Here is a 16,402-nt window from a genome sequence, read left to right as displayed (position 1 = left end):
GTGGAACCGTTACCATGGGACGTGGCTCCCTCACCCAGTGGAGTAAACGTCATGACGTGGGGGCAATTTTGCATAAAGATTTTACTGTAGATCAAGTCACAATGCTTGTTGGGACCTGTAGCGTTTGTGCTTATTGAAGACCCTAATCTACATCCAGTACATAATATTATACCTCACGTACTTGCATCTTGTAGTGATTTGTCCACTAATGCTAATCCACTCACTTGTGTTCCCCCAAAGGATTCTCATCTTGTACTGTTACAAGATGTGGCAACTGTCAATCCTGAGAAGCTGGTGCCGATAGATTCAACACCATTTCCACTGGTTGTCAATAACAAAACTCTGGAATCGTTTAATGATATTCCCTGCAAAATGCAAACCACAATCGGCTGGACTAGCAATCCCCAACCCAATGGTGCGGCACCTATTAACCGCACATTTCAGATGAATGCAATTTATAAAATCCCTTCACGCAATTTGAACTCAAGATGTGGAATGGATTAAGCTACCAATTATTAATAACTGCATGCTATGTAAAGTCCAATACTCCATCATAGCAAAACTATTGTGGGAACATAAATCAGACTTGGTTTTCTTGGGACTTGAATTGCAGGCTTTCTATTCTATTGAAAAAGCTATAGCCTTCTTGGAATTCAAACCCTCAGTGGTAACTAAGGACAAAAATGGAAACACTGGCTTCTGTAAATCAAACTGATAACTCGCAAATTTTAGAACAATTAGCTTCTCTCACATCTGCTCTGAATTGTCTTCTGCGGATCATACCTAATGCACAAACCCTGCTCCCAAATATTGCTGCAAATCCACTTCCTAAAACGAACTCATAATGGAATGAATTGCATATTCATTCGTGGAATTGCTGCGGGTTAAAAAAAATCTTTCAACATGGTTTGCCGGTATACAGACGCAGAATATGCCTTCAATCTTTTTTATTCAAGAAACAAGGTCTTGTAACGATTTTCAATTTGATGGCTTCACTTCTTTGCATAATCCTGCCACTCAGAAGACTTTGGGATATTGCTGAACAATAATCTTCGATTTTTCTGTAAATTAATTACATTTGCCATACTCCATTGTTTCTCTTAATTGATTTGAACATTTATGTGCCTTGTGCCCAAAATTGTATTCTTATATCGCTCTATTGCAATCCTTCTATAAATATTGAGGCTACAATTAATATCTTAAATACTTTTGACATAACTATAAATAATCCTCAAGCGGAAATTATTGGTGGTGATTTCAATGCCTTTCTTTATGCGGCAGCTCATCCACACATCTCTTTTGGTACATCAACTCACTTTAAACGCTCTTTTTCTAATGGTTTGAGATGGTCAAGTTTTTTCGTCATTGGGACTTGCACGTTATTGCACCTAAATATCCCAACTCTTTCTACATGGAAAAGTAGTTGTAAGTTACACGATCGACTTCATAGTTGCCTCTAAGAATCTAACAGGCATACTTTCTCCTATTGTTCCTTTTATTCTATCCTATGGAGATCATTCCTTGCTTTCGAGTACTATGTTAGCACTAAAAACTTTGTGTTGCCGACATTGGCTTTAGTTCAAATTGATAGGGTTGCGCTTTCAATTCATTGGAATATATTTCTACCTGTCAAAGTTTAACCTTTTTAGTTAATCGTGATTTATGCCTGACTAATGTAGATGAGAAGTCAGACGATTCTTATTTGGAATCTACAAATGATTGTTACATCTTTTATCTTTATCCTCTAATAAATCTCACGTAGCAGCAAGAATTTACACTCCTTTATTGGGTACTCTTGCAAATTTGAAAAACAAAAAAACCTGGAATTGAGAAACCTTAAAAAAAGGTTCTTCTCCCCCAGTAAGTTAGAATATTGCGCTGCTAAAAAAAAACTGATAGGAATACATAAAGTAAAAGCAGCTTGCTTCTTTGTCCATCTTGAAGCAAATCAAAACTTTGTTCGACATATATGCAACCATAATATCAGCGACATCTGGAAGATCTTACGTTCGGCCAACAAAGCTAATCAAACTTCTCTGGAATCTGTCATTGACGGCACCACTTTGCCTTTGAGCAAAAATGTGCTCCCTCTAGATTTACCCTTTTTGATATCAGAAATATAACTTCACAAATACCATCCATATGCCTATGGTCAATTGAAGATATTACATCTGCGATTCCGGATCTTAAGACATACAAATGTCTGGACCTGACGGACTCCCGCCTTGTATGATCAAAGATGGCCCTCTCTTCTGAGCAACTGTGTTAATAAAAATCTTCCAATCGATTTTCAAAAATAAATGCCTGCCACAGTCATGGGTAACTTCTATTATACCTCTTCATAAAAAAGGCCCACTAAACGATCCACTCAATTTCCGTCCTATTGCCCTCAGATGTCGCAGCTAAAATCTTTGCGCTATTATTAAAGGAGGTGGAAAGCTTTATTTCCAAAAATTGCATCCTGAATAAAGCTCAAACAGGTTTTCAGAAATCGATGGGAACCCAATTAAATGCTACCATTCTCGCACATCTAACCACTGCCTCACATTCTTCCACTAATGGGTCTATTTACATCGCTTCTTTAGACCTCATCTGCCTTCGATTGTGTGATCAGAGGCAGATTTTGGCAAAAAATGTTAGACTACAAATTCCCTTCCTACTTAGTTGCACTAATTGTGCTACTCCATCACAACACAAACTTGAAAGTACGTATATCTAATGCAGGGCACCTGACTGAGTCTATTCCCACTTCCATCGGTGTCAAACAAGGGTGTAACCTTGCTGCAGTACTTTTAGAGTAGAGGCGATCATCCTTTATGGATTGGACCTTTGTTTAATCAGATCTTGATTCTTTTCTTAAACTTCAAGCAAAAATCTGGAAGTCTACCTGGTGTCTACCCAATTTACCCAGCTCACTACTTTGCCATGAGTTGGGCCTAAACTCCCTTGCCTCACGCCATAAATGGCGTATTCTTAATGCATATCTAAAGATGCGCTTTCCTCAACCAAATTCACTGTATGAAGATTTCCTAATAAGTGTCTCAACCAATGTCTATAGTTCGATTTAAGAAGCAAGATCAATATGCTCCCTGAAGAATTACAATTAAAATGGAGTTTGACACACAAGCGCTTCTTCTGATCAAATCACCTCTCGCTCCTTTTTCAAAATGTTGTTTTCAGGCACAAGCAAGTTCCCCGCTTGCAATACCTAATCCTATGCCCTTGTGCTGAGTCTCGTGCACTGCGGTTCCGTCTGGATTTATTTCACACCAAATCTAGAACCAAGCATTCGTCTACTCATAGCAATACTTTGCAGAATCTATTCTGTAGATTGTGCAGTAACAAAGAGTGCATAGAAACTTTAAAGCCGCTTTCTTTTCTGTCCCTACTTTGAAATGCATAGGTTAAATATTTTGAAAACCTTTTTTTCTACGCATACAGAGTTAGGACGTGAACTCATAAGGGCAAGATGTATGGGGGGGACAAATTACATAATACTTGCAACAGTACGTTTTCTGCGGATCATTGATTCTGCCCTTACTTCCCAAGGTGACTTGTAATGTTAATATATTAAGTAAATAGATAATCTTCAAAACGAAAATACTATTTGCTTTGTCAATCAGGGTTATAAGTGCATTTGATTCTTTTTTTATTTGGTCTATTTTTCAAATATGATTAACAATGTTTTAATTGGTGTTAATGTGGAGTTTATGCGACAATCTTGTTTTATTTTCTCTAGTTGTAATAGAGATGTTTTATATTGTAAAAATTAGGTTATTGCTTAAGGCTGTTACGATGGTATTAATTCTTTGTCACATTTTTTGTAAAGGTGCGTAAGCATCAACAAAATAAAAAAAAATAAAAAAAAATAAAAAAAGTGAAGTTATGCGTTTTCACAGTTTGTTAAAGGGACATGCCCAGGGTTCATTTTTCAGTGTGCTTGAGGGTTCAGCCTACTTTATCAGTCTTTGTTTTCTATGTACTGACCGTAGATAAAATGCACTGTCAGAATTTGTTTAATCTGTTGCCCCACATGTGAAAAAAGTATGTAGCGAAAAAAAACATCCTTACTTCCTTACTTTTTTGTATTGCCAGTCACTCAACGTGCTCCCATAAAGACTTTTGAAAGACCTTTTATCTGTTACAGATTAATGATATTAACACAGCTGGCTTACAAAGGACATCATGCTGGTGTCATGACAATCACTTCCTAAAGCCGATATTATATGCACTAGTGTTCGCAGCAATCGTGCATGTGCTGCAGGCCAGTGATTTCAAAATGGTTGCTACAAGAAAAAGAGGTTAACACAAACAGAAAAACTTATTGGTAACATTGTGACAGTTTCTATCTGAAAACTGCACTTATATATGTACTTAAGTTTGAGTCACTTGAATGTTGACATGGTCTGGCTCTCAAAGCAAACTCATTGATCATAAAATCCTAACTGGAATCCAGACGTACTAAATTGGCCATACCCGGTGGCAATGTCCATGTCACAGATTTACACAATTACTCTTAGAAATATCAAGTGCTAGGTCAAAAGGGTTTCTAGTAAAAACAAGGTTTGCCTCTCTAATGCAGATAGTCTCAACAAGAAACAATGATTGTTTCAGTACGTGTCGTCAATTACTACATTAGATGAGGCACATAATTCGTTCTAGACCTTAGTTCATACTTCATTCTAAAATACTGTCAGGTATTAAATCACAGAAAAGTATCTCATCTTGGTTTGTCAGTACATATTGCAAAAATCTCCAACATGAGAACAAGTACATAGTCTGATAATGTGTTTGTGTTGGGTTTTTCTGTACTGCTGTCAGGGATAATAATCATTCTGAGGGATGCGATGTCAGAGTTAAAAATAACAGTACAAGTCCAACTCTTCATTCAGGCCATTCGGAAAGTGTGTCCAATTTATCGATCCAAAATGCTTCCTGTTCTATTATTCTTACTGATGCAGATTCTCAAGTTAGTAACATTTACAACTTCCAGAATTTGAAAACTAATCGGGACAGTTGATGCTTTTGCTGCTGAAAGGGTCTAGCTATGGGCGATTGTTATTGGTCCTGATGTTAGAATTTGTTCCACCGTGCACAGGCTTTACGTTTTGTCTGGCCCATGTACAGTAGACAACAGTTACATCCTCGAAGCCACACTGCTGCTTCAACGATCTTGGCAGCTGAATGCACTGACAATAGACGTGACCGTGCCTGTTGACAAGATGACTGCATCCTAAAGGTGGATCCTTCCACCTCTTAATCTGAGCCACTAAACTCCTCGGATTCGACCACATAGGACCCTCCACTCGTAAAGACACTCCTGTCCTGATGAAGGCCTACACCATTAGAGCTCACCTAGCTCCACGCAAAATGGCTGAAACACTGTCGTGTTGACATGTATTATATGTTGTTCAACTCTTGATTGTGCCTACACTCTATGGCCCCCCCCCCCCCACCTGTTTGATTTCACTGAATTCTCTAAGCTTCCTTCCCAAGGAACCTATAAAGAATGAACTGTACAAGTAGATGTCTCAAATATTGACTACTTGATCATTCGTACTTAGTTACTGCACTTGTATGTCCTCAAATGTGAATGTCCTATGTTTTTTTTAAAAAAATACCAGTGTATTACTACACCACTGCTCTTCAAAATAAAACCCTTTTGTGCAGAAGAACAGTTTCATGAGAATTCTGTGACCACCCACACAAGGGATCACCCACTCAGGGTGTAGCAGTGGTTACTCTTCAGCAGAGATTGACCTGACCTTGCTCATTCGTTTTTTGATACAGTAGACAACAGGGACATTTGATAGAATAAATCATTCTGCATATTGCATGTGGAATAGTACTGTATTTTGATATTCTCTCCTGTTCTTGGGTGTGTGACTATCTCCTTTAATGATACCATTACAATTGCATAAGAGACATGACATGTACCAATATTTTTAGGTTTCTGTGGTGTAGGTTTCTTGGATTGTCTCTTTACCAATAGGTCTTATGTTGCTTCTTAGGATGGCAAAAATCAGTTTCTCTAAGAAAAGATTATGTAATTTGCTGTCACAGCTCAGTAAAGGCCAATGTTTGAGCACAGCACATTTGATCTTAGTGGACTGTATGCTATACTGGATTACAAACACTATCGACCTTCTACTGAGGCAGTCCCGATTTTTGGTGTCAAGAGATGTTCGTTCTCTCATTTCAACTTTATTCCTGGCTTCTGTCAATTCAGTTTCTGTGAATACTGCGCCATGGAACTTCCATCATCCTGGCCAGTTCTTGTTTACATTGTCTCCGTATGGACTATGCACTTTACCCGTAATAATTGGCTATATGGTATGCTTCTGATGGTTGAAGGTGGATGAAAGCTCATCATGTGGAGGAGGTTAAGATCAGTTGGTTTATGATAGAGGTTTCAAACCTGGGAGCTTTGGGGTGATTTGTACGTCAAGTGAAGACCAGGGTCCCCAATTTCGAAAGTGCATTCAATCCTGCTGTCAATCATGTTGAGATACGTCAGGAATGATAAGATTTCGGCTGTATCGTTCCAAACAAGGAAGATGTTGTCTATTTAATGCCCCAATGGCGTATATACTTATGGCAAGCAGGGTGGTGGATTCTGTGGTCTTCCTCAAACTTTAACATAAAGGAATTGGCATCGACAGCAGCCCTTGTGGCACCCATTGCTGTACCGATTGTTTGAAGGTAGAGATTGCCACTGTATTCAAAATATGCATTCTGTGATTATGGATTCAAATAGTATCCATTTTTCGGATCCCCTACTTTTCTTTAATGATAGCCATTAGACTGCCTGTTGTCCTAGGTCATGAGGAATGGAGGTATATAGGCTGCAAACATCAATGGTGACCAATAGGTCACCTTTATCAATGCAGAGTCTATTGAAGAAGTCAGCCGTATTTGATGTAGGTGGGATACTTCTGAATGAGCAGTTGCAGTATTGTATTGATGTATATTACCAATGGTTGCAAGACTCCATTTGTTGCTGCCACAATGGGACGTCCCAGTGGTTTCACCAAACATTTATGAATTTTGGGAAGTAGAAAGAAGTGTGGTGTATTCGGATAACTGTCAGAAATGCTCAGCTTTTGTCAATTATTCGTTCATGACTTTGGCCATATCGAAGATATTTTTCAAGTGTTCCATGAGGTCTCTAGTCTGGCTGTTGGATAAGGTACTGCATTTATTGGAATCATTATTTGGCATATTCCTGTTCATATTTTGCAACATTCATGAGGACTAATGTTCCTCTATCTGTGGGGCAATCTTGTCATCTTCATAAGTTTCTGATTGTGGATAGATCACCGTCATGGCCACTGGGCAGGAGCCCAGTGCTTCACTTCATGCAGGGTCCCAATGGACCCAGTCTTGGCGCCTATGGCAGCAAGCTCATTTCAAAGTGTGCTTGGCACACAACACCAAAGGCACGTGCAGCAAGGCTGGGCGGGGCCCTATTATCACAGAAGGCACGCGCAAAAGACAGGAGGAGCTAGGTGGGGCCACGAGGCGGGGCCCAAGGGGAGTGGCTGGGGCCTGGATATATAAGCCAGCCCCACCCGCATACTGGCGCTTCGCATTAGTTTGCGAATAGCAGCGTAACGCTTACCGCAAGTCAGAAGACTCGTACCCGATTCAGCACATGTGCCTTCAGTCTCCGGAACTCTCCAGCACCTACCTGGTTCAACACGTGTATCTCCAGTCTCCAGCTACCTCGACCATCTTACCTGGATTCAGCCACACCATCGCCGGAAGCACTGCCATCCGCTTCCCACTCTGCAGTTGCTGCGCACGCCTTACCTGAGGCCACACCATCGCTGTAGGCACGGCTATCAGCTCCCGACTATGTTGCAGCCGTATTCATCTTACCCGTCTTCCAGAATCCTCTGCAGGTACCGCCCAGCATCCTTACCTGTTCTGAATTTCACCGACACAGGGCCTTCATCGGGTGTCATGCGGATCTTCATCTCCGGCAGCCAGTAGGAGTCGGATACCGCTCCCCAGCCATCGCCAACCTGCCGCACCTGCAAAGGGAATAAGACAAGGTGAGCGGTCGCATAGACTTAAACTCGCTAAAGCGGCACTACTCACGAACTTGGTACAACTTCTGAAACTGCCTACTTACCAGTGGTGGGGACATCCGGAGCAGACTCTTTTCGCCATCACTCGTTCCTGGGTTATCTTCATTGCTACAAGGGAGAAAGAATATACTGTTACGAGCAATATCTCTTGGGACAGTATCATTACAAAAAATACGGACAACAAGTATAGTCAAACACTTGCCATTAAGAAAGAATGGTCGCAGCCGGTCTGGACCTCCGTAATTTGGACCAGTGACGTAACTAGGTCCATCCGCAGCGCCCCTGCTGAAGGAAAGCAGGACGGAGAGCTCATCCTTACGTATAAACAGGTGAGCCTGCATGGGTAAACTTCTACGCACTACATTTTGGCATGAAAGGGAACTGCGACTCCACCATGCTATCCTCCTTGCCTCTCATCCTCTCGCAGGAACAGATCCAGCCTTCCAGGCCCACGAAAAGGCACCAGTTCGGTGAGAGAAGCGATCTGAGGGAGCCAACTCCAGGCAGGGCTCCAACCATGCCCCCGCAGAGACCAGGTGAGCGTAACACTTTTGCTCAAGTTCTTATTCTTTGGAAATTTACAAGATAGCTTTTTTAGTTCCTTCAATATAGGTTTGTGAAAACACGTCTATAGTGCCATGAGTTAATGGAGGCACAGTTGCTTTTTAGTTCAAGATATCCTGACTCAAACTGTGCCATGTCTCTGTCTAAGTTGCAAAGTAGGTTTTTAATTTCAGTTTGCAAATGAATCTCAATATCTCCATTGTTGTAGCAAAACAAAATTGGTCCCGTAAGCACGGACGAAGTTTAAACCCTTTTGTAAAATTTGTTTTCGTATGACTCATTCCAGTCAGATTCACCCCCAAGTTCTCCTGCTTGGATATGTGCTCTGTGTTGCCCCTCTTCCTTCTCTCCCCTCCTGGCTCTTTCTTCTTGAGTCCTGTCCTAAAAAAGGATGTCTCAAAAAGGTGAGGTTGACCCATCATTAGGTTTTTTGCCTACTCTTGTCCCTGCTGGGACGGCTTCCAGTCCTGTGTTGTGTGGATGTCCCTCTACTCATAGTACTTGTGTGTATTTTATCAGAGTGATCCAGGGAATTTCTTCGATGAAACAGTGTTTCTTGATTCCCATACCTGTCCATCCAAGTATAGACCTCATTTCTAGTCATGTGTCCTGTTTAAATGTGCGTACTGGTCCAAGAGCCTACAGGAATCGGGGCTTGATGCTTAACAGTGTAGTAAAAGGAGACCTACCCAGCAATACATCATGGCAAAATAGGCGTACTGGCTCCACTCTTGATTATATATTTGTTGGGGGGAGGCTTTCCAATCAACGTGCTTACCTCACACTAAATCAGGCAGGAAAATAGGACCAAAAGGAACACTCAGACTATAAAATTGGTAAATGATGCATGCTAGGGGGCGGGTGTGGGGGAGGAACAACCCTCATGGACATTTGATAAATGATCATGTGTGAGCCTTTAGTGTACGATCTAAAAACTACCTTGAAACTGCAGGGGACCTTAGTTCGAAAATATAATAAACCTACGCATATCCATGTTCAGCAGCCATACGCATATAGCATCTTGTGAACAAAAAACGCTCAATGAGAATACAGATTAAAGTACTGAAAGCAAGGGAAGACCCCGCCCCTGATGCTCTAGTTAACTATTAACCAGGTCACTCACCGTAGTGACCACCTTACTCCTAGTCCATAGTCCCCTTTCCTTCATACTTCTGGGACGGGACCAGAGCATTTTGTAAATAGCATCAATTTTTTCAAAAATGTGTCCTTCCTCTTTTTTACACGGGGCACCGCACGCGGCCGTAACCCCACCCTTCTTAGTTCTGCCCAGCGCATCGCCCATCAGTCCTTTTCTATCGCCAGGTCAGAGACCCTCAAGCAATAACAGAGGAACTTTATTAGAGGGGACGGTGGGCGGACATATGGAGGAAAGGGGACTAGGAGTAAGGGGGTCACTACGATGAGTAACTGTCATTCTCACGTCCCGTACCCTTTCCTCCATACTTGTGGGAGATTCCCAAGCGCCGACCATAGGAAATAAGGGAATTTCGATCCACCCGTATTGGAACAAATTCTTAAGAACTGCCTGGCCAAATTGGGAATCAGCCTGAGAGCTGAGGTCAAGACAATGTTTGCAAAAAGCCGATGCGGAAGCCCACGTAGCAGCCTTGGCTATGGGCTCCAAGTGCGATTTTTGGAAAGCACCAGCAGCCGCTTAACCACAAACCAGATGTGCATGAATGTCCTTTGGGGGCTGAAGGCCTTGAATTTTGTAGGCCTCAGAAATGCATGGTTATCCAACGAGAGATGGACGCTTTCGAGGCTAGTTTCACTTTTGGGTCACAAAACGTAGCAAAGTTGTGGAGAACTAGGTTAGCTTGTTCTGTCGAGGTAAAACTTCAGAGCACGTCCGACGTCTAGATTGTGTAAACCCCTCTCGACATCATTGGTGTAGAAGAGCTTGTCAAAATGGACGCTTCAGACTGCATGGTTTGAAATTGCATTTTGTCACTGCCTGATGTGATCTGTGCGACAGGTTTATTGAGGCCATCGTCTACAGGGATTGTAGGGGCTTTTGGATCGGTTTTAGCCCTTTGACAGGGAACCTTGGCAGAGCTAATACTAGCAGACCTGGAACACCTTTTAGACCTTTTGGTTTCTGTGGAAGAATTAGCCCTCAGTGAGGGAACAATGGCAGGGCCAGTGCTTGAAGTGGGCCTTTGCCCCCTTTCTTTGCCACCACAGCAAGACCGGTACGACCACAAGATTGCTTGGTAAAACTTAGGGGCCCGCCCGGTAGCCAGAGCTCCTCAATGAGCTCCTCGATCCCGCTGGTCTTTGAAAGAGCCCCCGATTGGGATCCTCAGGGTTTTACCCCAGTACCTTTAGTCACTTGACAGGAATCCGAGACTAGGCTTGGTACCTTTAGTCCCAGACTGAGAAACCTTGGGAATCACCCGGTTGAAGCAGCCCCAGAAGCGTTGTGCTTGGGCTTAGACATAGCACCCAGATGGGGAACCTGTGAGGAAAAGACTTGCCATTTGATCTTCTGTGATGGTCTGCCATGCCTCCATATGAGACGATATGAGTCCTCCCACCAGCGTCTTGCATGACCAATGGAAAACAATTTGGATGACTTATGGGGGCGGGACCACCTGTTTGCGAAGAAGAAGCTGATGACCAAGAGGAAAAAAAACAGCCACTTTGCCTTTGCTGCTTGCAGAGGTGCACCAGAGGAGCCTCCTGCCCAGCGTGCTGGACGCTCCTGTAACCCTCTGAAACCTGAGAAGTACTTTGTCTGGGTCACCAACCTTTTCGTTAAGGCCACTTTAGCTGGAGGTTCGGCAAGGACCAACAAGGATTTAGCAGTTTGCGTGCTTGCCTTGGTTTTATCAAGTTCCTCATTGGTAGAGGAATGGAACAGCTCTCTACCTTCAAAGGGAAGATCAAATACTTTATCCCCGAACCTCCTTCGAGAACTTTGTAGCATGCAACCATGCTTGGCAGGAGATGTCTACTCCAACCATAATGGCCAGAGCAGAATAGTCCACATGATGGGCCGCGGCCTGAGCTCAGAACTATCAGATAGGCCCCCTTTCCAGCCTGTCCCGAGGGATACATTGCTGAAATTCAGGAGCTCCTTCCACAGCTTGAGATTTGCCGCTGCAAGGATGACACGCAGGAGGGAGCAAGACTGGCAGTGGAAACCTAGCACACCAAACCATTGGAGGGCGGAAAGGATTCCTATTGTCCACATTCTGTGGAAAATGCTGGTCAGCCAAACCCCCCCCCCCACCCCCCCCCAATAGGCCCCTCTGCACCAGCCGTTCAGACCGTGGGTGCGTAAGAGCTCATCAAAATGGCCGCCTCAGACTGGGTGGGTTGATCTGCCATTTAGTCATTACCTGAGGTGAACTGTGTTACAGGCACCAGTGAGGCCATTTTCATCACAGGTTTCAGGGACTTTAAAAAAAAAAAAAAAAGATAATCAATTTTAGCTTTGTGACAAGGAACCTTTGTATTCTGCAGAAGAATTCGTCCCTGGTGAGGGAACCTCAGCAGAGCCGGACCTGCCACATCTAGAGCACTTTTGAGCTTCTTTGGATTCTGCAGAAGCATTAGCCCTCGGTGAGAAAACCTTGGCTGGGCCGGTACTTGAAGTCTTAGGGCCTTTGCCCTCCTTTGCCCCTTCAACAGGATCGGTTTGACCACAAGCCTGTCTGTGGGAAGGCTTAGGTCACCCCCCCCCCCCGAGCACTCAGATGAGGCCCCTTGATCTTGCTGGTTTTGAATATAGCCCCTAGTTGTGTGGCGGGAGAGGTCTACTCCGACCAGGCGGCCTCAGAGCAGAAGTGTCTACATGAGGGGCCGCTGCCTCCAGTAGATCCTGCGCCAAAACTCTGCCATCAGATAAGCCGTCCTTAAAGTCTGAGCCCATCAGGAGGAATACATTCCAGGAACTCAGCAAGCTCCTTCCACAGCTTGACATTAGTAGCCCCATGTTAAGCTCAGTATTACGTAAAAAAGAACAAATTCACCACTAACTTCCCTCCTCTCCCACACAAAGGCCGTGGGATGAGTATTCCCTGAATGATTCTGACTATGACCTTTCATTTCAGGTATCAGAAAGGCATATTTTAATATGTATACACAATCATAAAAGACCACATAAAAATGTGGACAATCAACTTAAACAAACAGACAAAATGCCTGTTCAAGGCCAATACAACAAATAGCGTTTTCATAGAAAGTTGGAGATAAATCAAGAGTTCATTTAGAGATCTTCACAGCTGCAGGCAGTGAAGTAGACCTGCTGAAGTAGCCATTGAAGTAGACCTGCATACAGTTTAGCATTCAACAAAGTGTGATGTTAGTAACACTTGTGATTTTCAATGGTCATGTATCAGTTGCTATTTATCATGACGTGTCAATTAATCGGGTTTCTAGGGGTGTAACAGCATATAGACAGGTTGAGTCTTGATGTTATTGTGCAGTCAGCCCCCGTCTTCAGGACGCTATCAAAGAATCATAAGGAAGGTATGGAAATGTGCACTGCACCATGTGCACTACCAATTCTGCCTAAAATTAAAAATGAACACATTTTAAAATCTAGGATACCACTGTGTTGCTTGTGTCAAAAATTGAAACACAGCAAAAGGAATCCGCAACCCACTAACCTGCTACTTTCGTAGTGCATAGTGTCTTTCTGGTGTGGGAAGGAATGCAGAAGCGAATCTATTGGATCTGCATACAAATGTATGCATCCAAGTTAATCTGAGGATGCAAGAAAAAATTCAATTCATCTCTCCCTGAATTAGTTTGCTAAATATTGGCTTTAATGTCAAATATACATTTATCCAAATTCTTGATGTACAAGTTTACCTTATTGCTTTGAAGGTCTACCACTTTCTGTATTGTTTCACCATACATTATTTCTAATCGTCCAATCATCATAGGCGGGACTACATCGCCCATACTGTCTCTGCAAATCATCTATTCCAGAAGATGCAAAGATAAACAATGCATAAATATTTTAACTAATGTCATGCCCAGTTAAAGTACTTAGGCAAGTCAGCTATACTCACTTAGTTGCTCTCTTGTCCAAGGATGTTAATTAAGGAGGTGGAGCAATCCTCATCTGCAGAGGCTTAAGTGTGTTTATTTCCCAATGCCTCGGTTCCCTATGGTATCCTGTAGGATTAACCATATATACACAGTGAACTTTCTACGTTCTCGCTTTGACCAAATAGTTTTTTCTTTCACGGAGCGAGTCCGCATTTACTTACAAGGGTGTTGCACTGCTCCCAGTGTTGCGATTCCACGTTTTTCTCTACCATTTGTTTGTTTTTGATAGCCTGCCAACTTAGGTGGAGGACTAGCCCCATACTGCCGTTCTCAAGAATCTTAATGCAGCCGCCATCTTTGGTGGGAATTGTTACATAGCTCTAAACACTCTCCACCCTTCCCGGTCCCAGAACATGCAAGGTGTGTGGTGAATGTGTGACACGTATATGTGAACATCGTTCTGCTATTAGAAAGCAAATTGCAGATAAACCCTTGGTAGCTCATTTCCAAGAAGCTAAGCATTTACCTGATGACATACTGGTTTGTGCTTCAAACTCTAGTAACGGACCACCCACGTGGGGGTGACAGCCATGGCTAAAAAAAAAAAAAAAAACTGGAGCAACGCTGGATTTTTGATCTTAATCCCGTAAAAGCAGGCCTCAATATTGCTGTAGAGTTTTTCCACTGAACACTCCAACTTCTAGTAACCCTTAGCTACCATCGGAGTAATAATAAAGTAGACTCGATCCATGTTACGGTGCTCCACAGTGTGTCTCACATTCACCACACCTTGCATAATGTTCTGGGACAGGGAAGAGTGTTTAGAGCCATGTAACAATACCCACCAAAGATGGGGGCCGCATTAAGATACATGAGAACGGCAGTATAAGTTGGCGGGCTATCAAAAACAAGCAAATGGGAGAGAAAAACGTGTGAACGCCGTCTCCGGCGGATTGATTCTCTGTGCAAGCGGCTTTTGTCAGAAACCGCGTGGAACACAGGGAGCAATGCAACACCCTTGTAAGTAAAGGCAGACTCGCTCCGTGAAAGAAAAAACTATTTGGTCAGAAAGCGAGAACGTAGAAAGTTCACTGATGTATATGGTTATTCCTAGAGGATACCATAGGGAACCGAGGCATTGGGACATAATCACACTTAAGCCTTGTGCACTACTCGGCAGACGAGGATTGCTCCACCTCCTTAGTTGCTCTCTTGTCCAAGGATGTTAAGCGAGTATAGCCGACTTCCAAGTACTTTTACTATGCGTGAGATTAGTTAAAATATTGATGTATGGTTTATCTTCGTATCATCTGGAATAGATGTGCAGAGGCAGTATGGGCGATGTAGTCCCGCCTATGTGATGTTTGGCCGATTAGAACTGTATGGTGAAACAATACGGAAAGTGCTACACCTTCCAAGCAATAAAGTAAACTTGTACATCAAGAATTTGGATAAATTTATATTTGAGATTGAAACCAATATTTAGGAAACTAATTCAGGGAGAGATAAATGGAATTCGCTCTTGCATCCTCAGATTAACTTGGATGCATGCATTTGTATGCAGATCCATCGCTTCTGCATTCCTTCCCACACCGTAGAAACACTACAAAAGTAGCAGGTTAGTGGGTTGCGTATTCCTTTTGCTGTGTTTCAATTGACACAAGCAACAGTGGTATCCTAGATTTTAAAATGTGTTCATTTTTAATTTTAGGCAGAATAGGTAGTGCACATTTCCATACCTTCCTTATAATGATTCTTTGATAGCGTCCTGAAGACGGGGGCTGACTGCACAACAACAAGACTCAACCTGTCTATATGCCGTTACACCCCTAGAGACACGGTATAGCAACTGCTATGACCATTGAAAATCACAAGTGTTACTAACATCACACTTTGTTGAATGCTAAAAAACTGTATGCAGGTCTACTTCACTGCCTGCAGCTGTGAAGATTATCTGTACATGTTTGAGTGATGCATTTGGTTCAACTCTTCACGAAAAAGCCATTTGTTGTATTGGCCTTGAACAGGCATTTTGTCTGTTTTAGTTGATTCTCCACATATTTGTTACATGTGGTATTTTATATGATTGTGTATACATATTAAAATATGCCTTTCTGATACCTGAACTGATGGTGAAAGTCATACCTGAGTTAAAGTCAAAATCATTCAGGGAATACTCATCCCACAGCCTTTATGTGGGAAAGGAGGGAAGTTAGTGTTGAATTTGTTCTTTACGTATTTACTTCCTCAATCACCGCAGCCTCAGGAAAAAAAAGGAAAAAACATTGCTCACATTAATACGCAAGCTCGTTATTAGCCTGACGCAGCCGAAGAACCGGAATAGACCTTTTCCCCCCCCAATGGCATCAAGAAGCTCATCCTCCTTGGAAAGGATCTGAGATGCTGCAGTGGAGGATGTAGAAGCTGGCTTTGACTGGAGTGTAGCTGCTGCCACCACCATCAAGGAGGGGGGGGGGGGGGGAGTGGATATGCAGACAAGGATAGGGCTTCATCCGCGTGTAGCGAGTGTCAATTCTCTTGTTTAGGTGTTGCCGGAATTAGGTTTTCCCCAGCCCTTGCAGGCTTCGGCCAGGACATCCTTTTGAAGGAACAGGCCAGTGCACTCCTGTGTCGACAGAGGCTCCAGAAAGTACCCCTTTTGGTGCCGGAGGCTCAGGTATTGGGAAGTCTAGCAACGCCATCATATCCCCAACCCGGTC

General features: G+C 42.9%; 1 protein-coding gene across 3 annotated transcripts in view; it reads right to left on the bottom strand.

Moving 5' to 3' along the window:
* ATL2 (atlastin GTPase 2) overlaps window positions 1–16,402 on the bottom strand; it is an 822,570-nt gene that overhangs the window by 511,846 nt on the left and 294,322 nt on the right. The window lies entirely within an intron of this gene.

The sequence above is a fragment of the Ambystoma mexicanum genome, chromosome 4q (genome assembly GCF_040938575.1).
Source record: "Ambystoma mexicanum isolate Mex_15411 chromosome 4q, UKY_AmexF1_1, whole genome shotgun sequence".
NCBI lineage: Eukaryota > Metazoa > Chordata > Amphibia > Caudata > Ambystomatidae > Ambystoma > Ambystoma mexicanum.
Note: the sequence above shows the minus strand (reverse complement) of the source record. Positions and strands in the feature narration are given on the sequence as shown.